This window comes from Odocoileus virginianus, chromosome 10 (genome assembly GCF_023699985.2).
Source record: "Odocoileus virginianus isolate 20LAN1187 ecotype Illinois chromosome 10, Ovbor_1.2, whole genome shotgun sequence".
Lineage (NCBI taxonomy): Eukaryota > Metazoa > Chordata > Mammalia > Artiodactyla > Cervidae > Odocoileus > Odocoileus virginianus.
The window spans coordinates 42,130,525-42,146,165 of NC_069683.1; the positions used below are offsets into that span (position 1 = coordinate 42,130,525).

General features: G+C 47.5%; 1 protein-coding gene across 4 annotated transcripts in view; it reads right to left on the reverse strand.

Annotated features, from left to right (window-relative positions):
- The window catches only part of GRAMD1B (GRAM domain containing 1B), a 184,639-nt gene that overhangs the window by 167,991 nt on the left and 1,007 nt on the right, over positions 1-15,641 (reverse strand). The window lies entirely within an intron of this gene.

Here is a 15,641-nt window from a genome sequence, read left to right on the forward strand (position 1 = left end):
CAGAATTCTCCAGCCAACAAAACACGGGCCACCTTCGCCTACTCTGAGATGGATGAGCTAGGTCCTTCGCTGAGCGGAAACTGCTTCTGCTCTCCTAAAATAAAACGCCCACTTCCTCACGAAGACTGTCCACAGGGAGGACGTCCTTCACAGCAAGGGCTGGCCAATAACCAGGACTAACAATGGAACAGCTACTGCTGTCCCCTCTGCGGAGGCACCAGTCATTTTAAATTTTACGTTTATTTCTATGATTGGCATTGACTGCCTAATAGATGCCCAATTAAAACCTGCTGTTGAACAAATGAGGGGACGAATAATAAATATACTAGACTGAACCCTTTAAGGGCAGAGGCCAGTCAGAGTTCAGTGGCAGGTACCCTGCAGCCAAACTGTCGGATTTCTGCAGAATTTGGACTCTTCTCACTGTGTCAGCCTAAAGGAGGTTTAATGTGTATGTGTGTGAGTCACTCAGTTGTGTCTGCTGACCCACACTGTCAGCACATGAACATCAGCCTGGGTGCAATGCAGTGCACTTATGTTTGTACAAAATGAAAAAGGCCTGAATTAAAGGTGCCAGAACACAGTCTTTCTGAGTCAGGCTTCCATCATTACTCAACTGTACAGACGTGGGCACGTTTCAGAGCTTCAATTCCCTTAAATCCAAGTGGGCATACTCATTACATCCACCCTATAGGACGTGGGGACAAATGAAGCGGTAGGTTGTCATGCCAAAAGCATATTACTGAAAGGCTCGGTGTGTGCCAGGCACCGTGACAGGTGCAGCAAATACAAAGAATAATTATATTCTGTGCCACCTTTCAAAGTCCAGGGCCTTGTAAATCACACTGAAAAGGATCAAATGCTCCCCCAGATTAAGAGATGATTACATCTCTATGACGGGCACCACTGTCTGCTGCTCTGACCGGAATCTCCCAACAGCAGGCATCAGCCCGCCTTCTTTCCTCTGCATCACCCTCCTCCCCAGCTCCCAGTTCAAGGCTCCACACTCTAGGGTGCCCCAATCCATGGTATCCATGACCTGCCTTCAAGGCTGTCAGGACTTGGCATAAAGAAGGGCCATGTGTTATATTGACCCTGCTAAAAAACAGAATATAGCATCTTTCATATGATAGGAACCAACAAGGAAACTTTCCTTTAATTCCCTTTTTACACTTTATGGTAAGTAGCAGAGGGGGAAATGCATTTATAGATCATTTCTAGGCAAAATTGTGAAGCTAACAACCAAACTATTCCTACCTATGTGCAGTCTCTTTTGGAGAAGGCAATGGCACCCCACTCCAGTACTCTTGCCTGGAAAATCCCATAGATGGAGCAGCCTTGTGGGCTGCAGTCCATAGGGTCCCAGCAAGTCGGACACAGCTGAGAGTCTTCACTTTCACTTTTCACTTTCATGCATTGGAGGAGGCAATGGCAACCCACTCCAGTGTTCTTGCCTGGAGAATCCCAGGGACGAGGGAGCCTGGTGGGCTGCCGTCTATGGGGTCGCACAGAGTCAGACACGACTGAAGCGACTTAGCAGCAGTAGCAGTCTCTTTTATTTTACTAGAAATGGGAATCAAGGCCTCTTGAAAAGGAAGAAAAGTCACCATTCTGCATTTAGCTGTATTCATATATTGCATTTCTGTATTTTTTTTTGTATTGTAAAAAATTCACATAATAAACAATGTTGTGATATAAAAAAATAAAAAGGAAGGGCCATGTGTATTGGCAGCCCTTTGGCTCTTGGCTTCCATTAACGCTGAGAGAAGGAAAGAAGCAAAACACCAGGAGGACAACTGCTCTGGCAGCTGGCAGCTGCAGAGAGAGGCCCAGCTTCACAGCATGTCTCCCGAGGTCTCGGGAGAGGTCAGAGCAGCAGGTGCATCTGCATTCTAGAATTGAATGAAGCTGCACTATCACGGGCCCCAGCTCAACCCCATCATCTCTCTCTCCAGAGTGGGGTGGAAGACGCTCCTTTCATAGCTCCTGATTTTCCAGTTTTAGGAAACACACGGATTCTTCCCCGGTGGTCCAGTGGTTAAGATCCGCCTGCCAATGCAGGCGTCATGGGTTTGACCCCTGGTCCGGAAGGATTTCACTTGCCATGGAGCCACTGAGCCCTTGAACCACAACTACTGAGCCGCTCACAACTACAGAGCCCAAGTGGCAACCACGGGGCCCACGTGCTACAGCTACGGAATCCCACGCACCCAGAGCCCGTACTCGGCAGCAAGAGGAGCCGCCGCAACCAGGAGCCCCTGCAACTAGACAGTAGATTCCGCTTGCCGCAGCTAGGGAAAATGGAGGCAGCAATGACAACTCAGCACAGCCAGAAATAAAGAAACTAATTAAATAACAATAATAAATAGGGATCGATGTTGTTAACAAACACACTGCTTGTTAAATTAACAAACAAATTTTTAATCTGTTTATTGCCCCTCCCTCCCCTCCCTAGGATGCATACTCTGCTAGGGCAGAAACTGTTTCGTTCTCTATTGTTTCTGGCATCTCTAGAACAGTACTTGGCATGTCCTATGTGTTCAATAAACACTGATTGAATTAAGTAGGGGCAAAAAAGGGGTAGATGGAAGGGTGCATCTATCACAAAATCCTTCCCTCCTGCAAGTGGAACAACTGTTGTCCTGACCTGGAATTAGAGGACTCAGGGAAAATTAGGAAAAGGAGTATTGTATTATCATGGCAACCACAGATCCAAAAATAAAACCAGCTTTCAAAGCTGCCACAGGTCCTCACTGGGAAAAGCCGAGTCACTATCTGTAGACTACCTGGGCCCCAGGTTGACCACAAGCCAAAACATTGTTCCCAACGTGCCCTTGCACTCTGGAGCCTTGTTTTGGGAGAGGTCGACCACTCTCCACCTCATGATGCCAAGTTTGTCTCCTAGAATAGAGACCACCCTTACAATAGCAGCCGTGTCTGGTCTGTGAGCACTTACAGTCTGAGGGAAGGCACAGCACAAAGGCAAAACCGTGAAAGAAATCAACAGGCTTAAAACAGACCAACAACATGCAGTGATCCAGATTTACATAAATGGCATACAAGGGCATAATTATTCAACTTCAAGAGGACTTCTAGCTTTATAACACAATTGCCAATAGAATTTCATGAAAATCAAGTTTCCTTACAGCTCTTCATCCATTTGACTATTCACTCTGTAAGTATATGTTTACTGGGCTCCTACTAGGATCCATGCAGAGTTTAGCAGGCACTGCATAAAAAAAGCACTGAACAAAATGAACTCAACCTTCACAGCTTCTGACCCAGTGAAGGATACAATGAGACCAAATAGTCACAACTTAAGAACACAGATTTGTAATAAATACCCCAGTCAGGAAATAATTCCCAGAGGAGAGGGTAACTGAGCTAAGATCCAAAGGAGAAGAAGGGCAGGACAGCCAAGCAGGTCAGTGTTACAAAGGAGGAATTTCGTGTGGAGGAACAATGTCTGTGAAGACCTGGAAATAAAAGGAAGCATCCTTGGGACTTCCTTGTCCAGTGGTTAAGAATCTGCCCGGCCATGCAGAGGACAAGGGTTCGATCCCTTGTCAAGGAACTAAGATCCCACATGACCTGGAGCAACTGAGACCCTTGCACCACAACAAGCAAGCTCATACAACTCAACAAAAGATCCCGCGTGATACAGCCAAGAGCCGATGCAGCCAAATGAGTAAATTAATAATAAACAGGAGACAAAAGGAAGATCTCATCCACAGCACTGAATGGTTACTCTGGCTGGAGGCCAAGGACTGGGAGTGGCAATGAAGGAAGCAGGAAGGGGAGCAGAAGTGAAGTCATGAGGACCACTCTGGCTGCAGATGCCTGAAAAATCTATGTGAGAGACGGTGGTGGCCCAGGGAGCTCCAACGGTGGAAGAGATGAGAAGACAGACTTCCTTCCAAGGAAGGAAACCTGGTGAAACTGAAGGGTACCAACCCCTAGCTCAAGGAACAGAGGGGAACTGGTTTGGAGGGAAAGATGAAGAGTTAAGTTATGGACTGCTTCGAAGAACATTCCAATGGACACGTCCATCAGCCAGTTGGAGGGCTGAGCCTTAGGCTCAGGAAAGAAATGAGGTCTGAGATGTGTATGTGAGACTGGTCATCATGAGGGAATAACTAAATTCAAAAGAGTGAATAAAATAGCCCAGGGAGAGTATGTAGATTTAGGAGGAGGAGAGAGGCAGAAGAATGAGGGTAGATAGAGAAGGAGAAATAAACCTAGATTCAAAACCTCAAGCAGACCAACACTGAGGAGACAAGACACCAAGACCAGATACAAATTATAAAATTGTAAACTCATTTCAGCACTTATTAATAGATCAGAAAAGTGACATCTCATCAAAGAAACAACAAACCACTGTTCCAGCTTACCCTAACCAGAAGAGCAGACTCAGAAGCCTCATAGACCACCAAAGAAATCTGTTATTAAATAATGACAAAAACAGCAACCATGATCCTTCAGACACATGTACTTAATTCTATCTCATAAGATGAAGAAGAAACACATGCTTCATATTACGAACAAGGAAAGACACTGAGGCCCAGAGAGACTGAGTAACCTGTCTAGGCTCACACAGTAAAAAAACAAAAATAAAAGCAGAGCCTCCACCGGCATGGTGCCTCAGACAATCCCTTGGACTGATGTGAGCGAGGGCAGTCATCTAGGACAAACCATCATCCTGCCCCTAACAACAGACGAGGCCAGCCGGAGCTTCCTGGATTCACTGATGAAGATATGGCTCCAACCGGAGCAGAGATGAGCTCCTTGGGACATGGAGTGGGGGGAACACACAGTAAGGTTGTAGGAGATTTCTACCCTAGAGCTATCTCTGCCACTGATCAGCCACCTGGCCTTGGACTTCCCCAGTCTGCTCAAAGTTGAAATGACTGGAGACTTCCCTGATGGTCCAGTGGCTAAGAATCCGCTTTGCAATGCAGAGGATAAGGGTTCGATCCCTGGTGGGGGAACTAAGATCCCACATGCCACAAGGCAACTACTGAGCCCATGAACTCTGGAGTCCATGTGCCACAACTACTGAGCCTGTGCACTGCAACAAAATATCCTGCATGACTCAACAAAGATTCCAAGTGTTACAGCTAAGATCTGATGCAACCATGTAAGTAAACAAATATTTTTTAAAAAATAGATAAATGACTGAACAAATCCCACCCACCATGAAGACTAGATTCTCTGACAGAGAAGGAGAACCACAGCTGCAGGTACTAATAGGTGGCAACTGAGAAAAGTCTAAGCAGGAGTGAAATCTAGGTCCCAGGACCCTCCTCCCTTATCCCTCCCAGCAAATCTTTTCCTCAGATCTACTTTTCATGTTTTAGTCAGAATTCTATATCCTACTGAAATTACTTTTTGCACATTGGTCTCCCCCAAAGGCTACGAGCTCCTCAAGGAAGGGCCACGTGTCTCCATCTTTGTGCCCCAAGTATACAGGACGGCAGCTGATTCTCTGCATGTGTCCAAAAGTGTTTGTTGAACTTGAGAATTACTTCTCCTGAATTATCTACTTTTTCAGCCTAAACTCCTGAACTCTCTGGTGTCGACAAACAGAGGCATCTTGGGAAGCAGTCCAGGCATGGAGTAGACACTTCAGAGGACTGTCCAGTGTTCCTAAGAAGTTTCTGAATGGGCAGGCCACTTCCTGCCTTGTTCCATCTGATTCTGGCTCTGTCTTTTAACACATGTGGCCACCAGTCCCCCCACTGCACCTGCAGGGTTTCACAGCCCCCACCGGAGAATCAGTGAGGACCAAGTCATTGGTAGTGTAAACCAAGCTTCTCTTAGAATCTGCAAGCAACAGCCCAAGTTGCTAATAATAAATCTCTGAAAGAATATTCTCAAAGGACACTGACCAGATAGTCTTCTCACCTTCCCTGAGGACAAAACAAACGAGAACGTGTTTGGATTATACCATGGAGGATTTCAGTTAGATCTTGGCCTTGAAAACACAGAAAGAAGTAACCAAGAGAGGAGAGATGTACAATCCTCTTTCCTGGAGCTTTTTTTTTTTTATGGGATCTTCACATGTCAGGAAGACGTGCTTCAACGCAGACACAGGGAAAACGCACGGTATCACCCAAGCTAAGGGCAAACTGTCCTCCGGAGAAGCTCCACCATGTTCAGAGTAACCTTTATCACTGCCATTCCATCTAATCTTGAGAATCAAGAGAAAGGTCAGGAAGAGCCCTGGAGTACAATGACCCAGCTGGGAGACACATGGTTGCCGGGCCAAGGCAGACTGCTCGGAGGGGTCAGACTGGCACTCACACCAAGACTGGGTCATGAAGAACAGGAGGACAAGATTAAACAGCATCTTTTCGATGAGAGGGCTCACACACCCCCACTTCGGAGAAATATCTCATCCTGATGACTCCTCCAGAAACAATGCTTCAGAAATTCTTCTTTTTCCTTATTTCACAGACTTACTTGTCCTTGACCCATGGGTTTATGTTCTCCCTTAACCTCCCACCAGTACAAGATACAGAAGAGCGGGTGAAAAAGAAAAGTCTCTCAGTTAAAAAGAAACTCTGAGAATTTCCCTGGTGGTCCAGCAGTTGGGAATCCACCTTCCAATGCAGGAGATGTGGGTTCGATCCCTGGTCGGGGAACTAAGATCCCACGTGCCTTGGGGCAGCTGAGCACACAAGCCACAGTGAAGAGACCACGTGCGGACAAGAAGGACCCAGCACAGTCAAGGATAAAATAAATCAAATAAAATTTAAAAAAAAATAAACTATGAATGAGAAAAAATACTGGGAAATAATACACCAAGCATGCTGCCATTGGTTGGTTTAGCACAGTATTAATAAAATGATGAGCTCCTTTCCTTTTCCCTACTATCCAAAAGTTTTATATTAGCTAGCTATTTGACTACACACAATAATCACTGACTTTTTTTCTTTCAATCTTTTGGTCAAACCACGGGGCATAAGGGATATTAGTTCCTCCATGCATTGGGAGCATGAAGTCTTAACCACTGGACCACCAGGGAAATCCCTTGTTGACTTCATATTTTATTCACTTAATTTTGGTTGTGCTGGGTCTTCGTTGCTATGCGTGGGCTTTCTCTAGTTGCAGCGCAAGGGCTTCTCGTTGCAGTGGCTCGTTTCTAGAGCACATGGGCTTTAGTAGCTGTGGTGCACAGCTGCCCCACAGCTTGTGGAATCTTCCTGGGCCAGGGCTTGAACCTGTACCTCCTGCGTTGGCAGATTCTTAGCCACTGGACCACCAGGAAAGTCCCTAAATGACTTTAATAATGTAAAAATTCCTTTTAAGACAACAAGCTGTAAGACGCTTAGATTCAAAAATATATTGCTAAACTAACCGTCCATTGTCTTTCTGTATTTCCCAAGTTGCTGGAACAAACAATAAAGGGTTAACACACTCACCCCTGCCCAAATGGGGCCCCAAGGCAAATTATTTCTGCATAGTGGCAGAAGAAAAGGGAAAAACCAAGTAGGTTGTGGATTATTTTTTTCAGCCCCCTCATTTCCTGACTAAACCTGTGAAACAGAAAGAGAAAGACTAAGAAATCTCTGTGGTCAGACCATGGAGGAAGGAGGCACCAGGCTGGAAGAAGTTCCAGAGATGTGACAGATAGAAAGCAGCCCAAACTTGAGAGGTTCAAGTCAGAGGCCTGAGTTCCAGGCTGTAACCCAGATCTGCCACTGAGATGTGCCTAATCACCAGATTTCTTCATCTCATCTACAAAACCAGGGTGGAAAACCACGTTAGAGTACGTGCAAAGGACGCAGAAGAAAGCGCTTCATAACCATCTGACCCAAAAGATGTATCAGGGCCTCAAATGGAAAAGCCATGGGTTCCGCCTCCCTCTCCTCTTCACCACTGGTCATAGTGAAGGCACAGTCGCATCTTCCTGGCGATGATTTTGATCAGATTATCGAAATCGAAAATCCGGACACAGGGTCTGAAAACAGGGGAGAATATCTGACACTGGGACTTTCTTTTTTTCAAAATATTTATCTATTTACTTTTGGCTGTGCTAGGTCTTAGTTGCTGCATGGGCTTTTCTCTTTGCGACAAGCAGGGGCTTGCTGTGCGTGGACTTCTCATCTCGGGGGCTCCTTTAGTTGTGGGGCAGGAGCTCTGGGGCACTCGGGCTTCAGCAGGAGCTGCTCCTGGGCTCCAGAGCACAGGCTCAAGAGTTGTGGCGCCCAGGCTTAGTTGCTCCGAGGCATGTGGGATCTTCTTGAACCGGGGATCGAACCCGTGTCTCCTGGATGGACAGGAAGATTCTTCACCACTGAGCCATCAGGACTTCCTCCAGGAAGTGGCATGCAGCTGTCCACTCTGTGTCCAAGTGGACTGGGTGGGGGTGCGGGCAGGCCAGGCCTGCATCTCTATGCACCAGCTTGAAGCCTCTCCCATCCTGCCTTCCTTCCACATTTGATTTTCTACCCTGCCTCCTTCATCCCTGAGAACCCTCACCATCTCCTCTGAGAGAAATAAGGTTCCTCAGGCTCCAAAGTCACAGGATGAGGGCTCATTAACCTCCTCCCATGCTGAAAAGCATCTCTCTTCACATGAGGTACCAACTGCCCCTTGGCAAGTCAACACACTGATCTGGGCTTCAGAGGGAAGAACCCCAAGAGGGCTGTGGCTCCAGGAAAAGTCTGCAGAGATCGTAAAGCTCTGGTACACACTCGGGCCAGCTTGGCTCTGTATCTGAACACCTGCTTCAGGGCCCAGTGGTTCACTCATTGGAGTCAGGAAGGAAATTCCCCACTGGCAGCTCTGCCCTTCAAGTGCCTTAAGGAAAACTCCAGAGTTACCCTAGAAGCAATGATCAGAGACCAGCATAGCAACAGATGTTGCTGGGAGAGACTAACCAAGCCGGGCAGAATTATCACCTGTTAATCTACCCCGTGGAAATCCCAGTCTCTCCCCTTATATGGAACTGGCACCCCTTGAGTGTGTAACCACCACGGAAACTCTCAAGATATCAACTGCCGTGGAGGAAACTGGCCAGTGTGAATCAGCCCACAAGGCTTAGATCTACCATCTCAGTTTCTGCTGAATCCGGAAACCACATCTACAGCCCAGGGCCGGCTGTTTCTCACGGAGCACTTCACCTACACCAGGTAGCACCACCCTCACACATCCCCATGCTGACCTCCGACCCCTGGCCCCTACACATGTCTCAGCATCCTTTCCATCCTTCAAACCTCCTTCCCACTTCCCCCTCCACGGGATGTGTGTGCGTGTGTGCGTGATAAGTCGCTTCAGTCGTGTTGACTCTTTGCCACCCCAGGGCTGCAGCCCTCCAGGCTCCTCTGTCCACAGGATTCTCTAGGCAAGAATACTGGAGTGGGTTGCCATGCTCTCCTCCAGGGGATATTTCCCGACTCAGGGATTGAACACATGTCTCCTGCATCTCCTGCTTTGCAGGTGGATTCTTTACCATTGAGCCACCAGGGAAATCCCCTCCACGCGGATGGGATCTCAAATACGCAAGGGCCAACCATTCCCAGGCCCTGGGAAGATGGTGCTGTGTAGCTGCGAAGAGCGTGGGTCTCTGGAATTAGAACATGACTCATATCTCACCCCTGCTTCTGTGTGACCAGAGCAAACTCTCTGAACTTCAGGTTCCTTGGCTGTAAAACCCACCTGGGGCTTTGTTGGGAGGATTAAATGCATATTTAAGGCGCTTAACAGAGAGTAAGATGCAGTCCCCGCCCTCAAGGAATTAAGGGTCTGGGTGAGGTTTAGTTTAACCTTATCCAGCACCAATTACTTTATTTAATCTGCTGACAAATCACAGGTCTCCTCTTTGATGCTCTGTGTGAAGAAAGACATGAATTCTCTCCTTCTCACACTCTCTGTGCTTCTCCCATATGGCGGAGTCCTCACCGAGGTGATGGGTGTGGCATCTGGATGCACTCATCAGATTGCTCCCTGGAAATTGAGCTGAAACTGGAAGCAAGACTCCCTCCGAAGGTCAGGGGAAGGGGATGAAGACTCAAGATGAATAAACCAAGGAGAAACTTGCCAGGTGGTCCAATGGCCAGGACTCCATGCTCCCAATGCAGGGGGCCCAGGTGCCAGAGAGTCCACACGCCACAACTAAGACCCGACGGAGCCAAATAAATAAATGAATGTTTTAAAACAGATACATTAATAAATACACCAGTGGTGGGTAATCATTACCTGCACACACGCATGTCAGCTAGGCTGGCACCAGACAGATAACCAGGCCCACCAGGCCTGCAGAGTCAGTGAGAGGTACCAGAGATCAGACATGCAGCCGGGCAGAAGACGACAGGGTCACTATGTCACAGAGAAGAGGAGACACAAATGCCAGGGGAAAGCGGTGCAAGAGGTAGTACTAAGGAGGGTGTCCGGGGGAGACAGAGAGATGCTCTGTGTCCCCCAGAAAGACAGCCCAAAGTCAGCCAGCCACACCTACTCACCCGCTCCTTGGCACTCTCCCCCCTCTCCACAGAATGACACCAGGATGCCGTCAGAAAAGTTATATTTCTGTCCAATTCTGACCTCTTGCTGTATTCCAGCAGGTGAGAGGGACTCTGGTGCTCAATTTGGGCTTTTTTGTGGTTTTTTTTGTATTTAATTTATTAACTCCGCTGGATCTTCTTTGCTGCTCTTGGGCTTTCTCTAGTTGCAGTGACCGGGGATTACTGTTTATTGTGGTCCCTGGGCTCTTCAGCGCAGGCTCAGCAGTTGTGGTGCACAGGCTGAGTTGTTCTGGGGCATGTGGGATCTTCCCAGACCAGGGATTGAACCTGTGTCCCCTTTGTTGACAGGTGGATTCTTATCCACTTCGCCAGCAGAGAGATCTCTCAATTTGGGTTTTAAACAATCACCACAACCAGCTATGGCCAAGGGATCTGGGGAGACATGCAGGTACTCGTTTTAAGAGCTTTCCCCATCAACTTCAGACTTCATTATTCACAGTGCTCAGAGGGCAACATGGCCAGCAAAAAACTGTGCCACCTTATGTCAACAGTGGCTAAGATGACAATCCCCAGCTGTAACAGTAACTGCTAGAAAAGTTGTGCAAGGCTCCAGCCTACACCTCACACTCGGTTCACACAGAACAGCAAGAATTCACTGCCTCCGATACCACTCTGCTCATGTCTCTCCCAGGTTCCAGAACCTACAATGGCTCCCCACTGAGTTGAATCCTCTCTGCAACAAAGCACACTGTCCATAGGATCTCAATACATCTTTGTTGACTGACTGATTAATTGAAATTCAAACTCTTCAGCACACATCATAGTCTGTCAGCCCATCACATCACTACCCTCATTTTCCCACATCCCTCATCAAGACCATCCCCATCTTCAAGCCAGCACATCCAAACTGTCTTCACTAAGAGGCATCTGGTTCCCATTCAAAACTCAGCTCCCCATAGAAAAGATTTGTGATTGCCTAGACTGGAGGGAAGAGGATGGAGGACAAAGGGATTGAAGGTGATATATAAAGGGTATGGGTTTCTTTTCAAGGTCATGAAAATGTTCTAAAATTGGGGTGATGACTGCACATATTTGTAAACATACTAAAATATACACTGAATTGTGTACTTTAAAGCTGACCGAATTGTATGGCATGTAGATTATGTGTGTGCCAAGTCACTTCAGTTGTGTCTGACTCTTTGCAACCACATGGACTATAGCCCCCAGGCTCCGCCGTCTATGGGATTCTCCAGGCAAGAATACTCCTCCAAGGGATCTTCTCCACCCAGGGATCAAACCAGTCTCTTACGTCTCTTGCATTGGCAGGCAGGTTCTTTACCACTAGGATACCTGGGAAGATTATGTCTCAATAAAACTATTATACAGCAAAAAACTCAGTTCTGGACTCATCTCCTGCAGGATATTTTCCCTGACTCATGAATAAGGATATTTTCATTATAAAGAGTAGAGTAAAAGTAATCATTCATTCACTCGTTATTAATTTATCCATCAATGAACATCTATTGATCATAACAAAAGGCAAGTACAGTGCTAGACAGTGAAAATACAAAGATGAACCAGAAAAAAACAGACTTGGAGTACTCCAAGGTCCTTGCTAACTTCATCATTTTCTCTACTTATATCTTCCCCAGGTTAAGGAGAGGTCTCCTGATTATATTTTTATCTTTGTGCAGTTAAAACCCACAAGCTGGGACTTCCCTGGCGGACCAGTGGTTAAGAATCTGCCTTCCAAAGCAGGGGACGTGGGTTCAACCCCTGGTCAGGGAACCAAGATCCTGCATGCTGCAAGGGAACTAAGCCCATGCGCTCTGGAGCCTGTGTGCTGCCACTAGAGAAGTCCAGGCGCCACAACAAAGACCCAGTGCAGCCAAAAAAATAAAAAATCCACAAGTCGAGGCCCTCTCAGCCCCGTGCCCTCTACCACATGGGATAGAATGGCATCGAAGGCCTGAAAAGGGTCTTTTCTTTGCTGTGGAGAGGTAGACCTGGGGTGCAGATCACAAAAAGGAAGGATGCCCTGCAGGGCGTGCTGTGCTCATCCCCTTATCCGAGCCAGAGCTGGGTCACTTCCCCATCAGCATCCCCAAATCCTGTAACATGTGAGGAGCCCCAGGTTGCCGCTCCAGGACACGTGGGGATGTAACCTATACTCTCACGCACACATCCCCTCCATGTGAGCCACTCACAGAAAGAGGACAATACTCCCTCCCCCTTGCACAACAAAGGGACGTTTACAAAACATGTCCATACAGATCACTCTTGAGACCTGCCATTAATCCACAGATAGAGAAGATGAAAGGAGTTGTGCAGGTTCCACAGCTAAGAAAGGACAGAACTTAAATTTAAACCCAGGTCTCCTGACATGGGGCTTCCCTGGTGGCTCAGATGGTAAAGAATCTGCGTGCAATGTGGGAGATCCGGCCTTGAGCTAGGCTGGGAAGATTCCCTGGAGAAGGGAAAGGCATCCCACATTACTATTCTTGCCTGGAGAACCTGAAGGACAGAGGAGCCTGACGGGCTACGGTTCATGGAGTCACAAAGAGTCAGACACGACTGAGCGACGAACACTTCACTTTCTCCTGGTATGAGATCCAACGCTCTTTGGGCCCTATTGCCTCTAAACGCCAGTTCCTCCCCAGGGGACCATCCTAGCCATCTACAATCACTCATTCACTTGACTGCTTCTTTTCTTTCCCAGAAACCTTCTAATTCCAAGGCCTAAAATGGACGGGCTTTTGTTTTTAGCCACAATCGAGACAGATTCCAACAGGAGGCAGTTCCGGAGTCTGACAAATCTAGGTTTGAATCCAGAGATTGCCTTTTTCTACATATATACCAACATTCTTCTAACCCAACAAGTCACCACAGAAAACAACTGCCACTTTTTAAACTATTCCTAGAAGGTGAAAAACCCTTCCTGTTTTAAAAGTATATTCCCTGGGACTTCCCAGTGGTCCAGTGGCTAAGACTCCACGCTTCAAATGAAGGGGTCTGGAGTTCGAATCCTAGTCAGGGAACTGGATCCCAGAACTGGATCTTGTGACACAACAAGAGTCGGGATGCTGCAACTAAAGACCCCGCATCTCACATCAAAGATCGAGGATCCCGCATGCCAAAGCCAAGACCTGGTACACCCAAATAAATGAATACTTTTTAAAATAAATAAATAAAAGTTTGTTCCCTGCTCCAACAAAAATGAAGATTCCACTGAACCTTTTTTTGGGAGGGTCAGGGGCAGGCCGTGCTTTGGGGCTTGGAGGATCTTAGTTCCCTGACCGGGGATCAAACCTGCACCCTCTGCAGTGAAATCGCTGAACTGCCAGGAAATTTCCTGCACTGCACCTTCAGACAACCCTCAAAACCAAGACAGATCTGCCTAAATCTAACCAAATCCACCCTATCCCCACCCTGACTACCAGTGGAAGACTCTTCTCAGTATACATGGCAGAATCTCAGGGTCAAAACAGGGCCTCTTTTAGGGTCTCTCACATTTGAGGGGAAGCTGACAAACCGGGATGAACTATTTACGTTCAAGATTAGCTCCCACCAGGCTTCCCTGGGGGCTCAGCGACAGAGAATCTGCCTGCAAATGTAGGAGGTACTGGCTTGATCCCTGATCCGGGAAGGTCCCAAATGCTGTGGAGCAACTAAGCCCATGTGCCCCAACTACTGAGCCTGTGCTCTGGAGCCCGGCAGCCGCAACTACTAAAGCCTACACGCCCTAGAGCCTGTGCTCTGCAATGAGAAGCCCGCACACCACAACTAGAGAGTAGGCCCCCGCTCGCTGCAACTAGGGAAAAGCCCACGCAGCAATGAAGATCCAGCACAGCCAAAAATAAATAACTAAATAAACAAAATTACAATTTTTTAAAGTCCAGCCTTAATCCTCTTAAAAAGAAAAAATTTAAAAATTAGCTCCCACCAAGTTTGTCCCATTTCCCTCCACTCTCTGGGAAAGGCGGCAGGATGATGGACAAGTACAGAAAGAACTGTTATCCTCAGGTTCCCAAAAAGCCCCAGAACGAAGCTTTACATCTTCGCCTGCAGAGATAACCACATCCGGTCATTACAACCAAAAAAAAGAAAAAGAGAGCCTGGCAGGCTGAGAACGCTCATCATCCATATAACCCAGCCCAATTTCTCGGCGTCCTCTCAAAGACGCACCTCATCCTGTTTTTATGTTCGTAGGTACTGTTCCCCTTTCCTGATCTCATGTCCCTCATATCATACTCTTTCTGCTGTTTTCTACTACCTGTCTGTACACATCATGGTTTGAGTCTCTTCCTTCCAGAAGTCTTCCTCCTCTCTTTGCTGCTCAGTACCACGTGGCATGTGCGTGTGCTCTGTTGCTAAGTCATGTCTGACCATTTGAGACCCCACAGACTGTGGTCTACCAGGCTCCTCTGTCCATGGGATTTCTCAGGCAAGAACACTGGAATGCATTGCCATTTCCCCCTGATTTCCCCCTTATCTCCAGAGGATCCCTCAGATGTAGGGATTGAGCCCTTCTCTCCTGCATCTCCTGCACTGCCTGGCTGATTCTTTACCACTGCACCACCTGGGAAGCCTCCACCACTTGACTTCTAAAGATTCCATCTCCTCAATACCAGGGAAACTCACGTGCCTGAATTTCTTATCCCAGTCTCCTCCCATCCTCCTTCTTAATTACCACATCCCCACCCTCTACCCAGCCCCCCACCTCCTGCCTCCTGGCCACAGCACCATCAGCTAGCATCAGACAACTCCTAAGAACATTCAATCAATACTTGTTGAACTGAAATGAGTGGAATTGAGGAGACTGGGAGGAGGTATCCAAGAAAAGGTGGCCAATCGCTCAGCTGACTCACACAAAGGCACAGAACATCGTTAAGATACAGGGCCTTAGAGTCTGAGAGTGAATGAGCAGGGTACAAGATATTAATGAGCCAGTAAGGACAGCCCCCTGTCCTCCAACAGGCAACCGGCTTGGCTCAAACCTAACTCCCTTCTCCCCCCAAGGCTGTGTGGAGCTGCCCTACCTGGCTCTTATACAAATTCTCCGCCTAGGGAAAGCTAACTTCCCAACTACTCAGACATCACATCTACCCAGGCAAAAAGTAGCTGGCACACACTACAATAGTGTGGACCCGGCCTAGGTGTCTAAAGATTCTC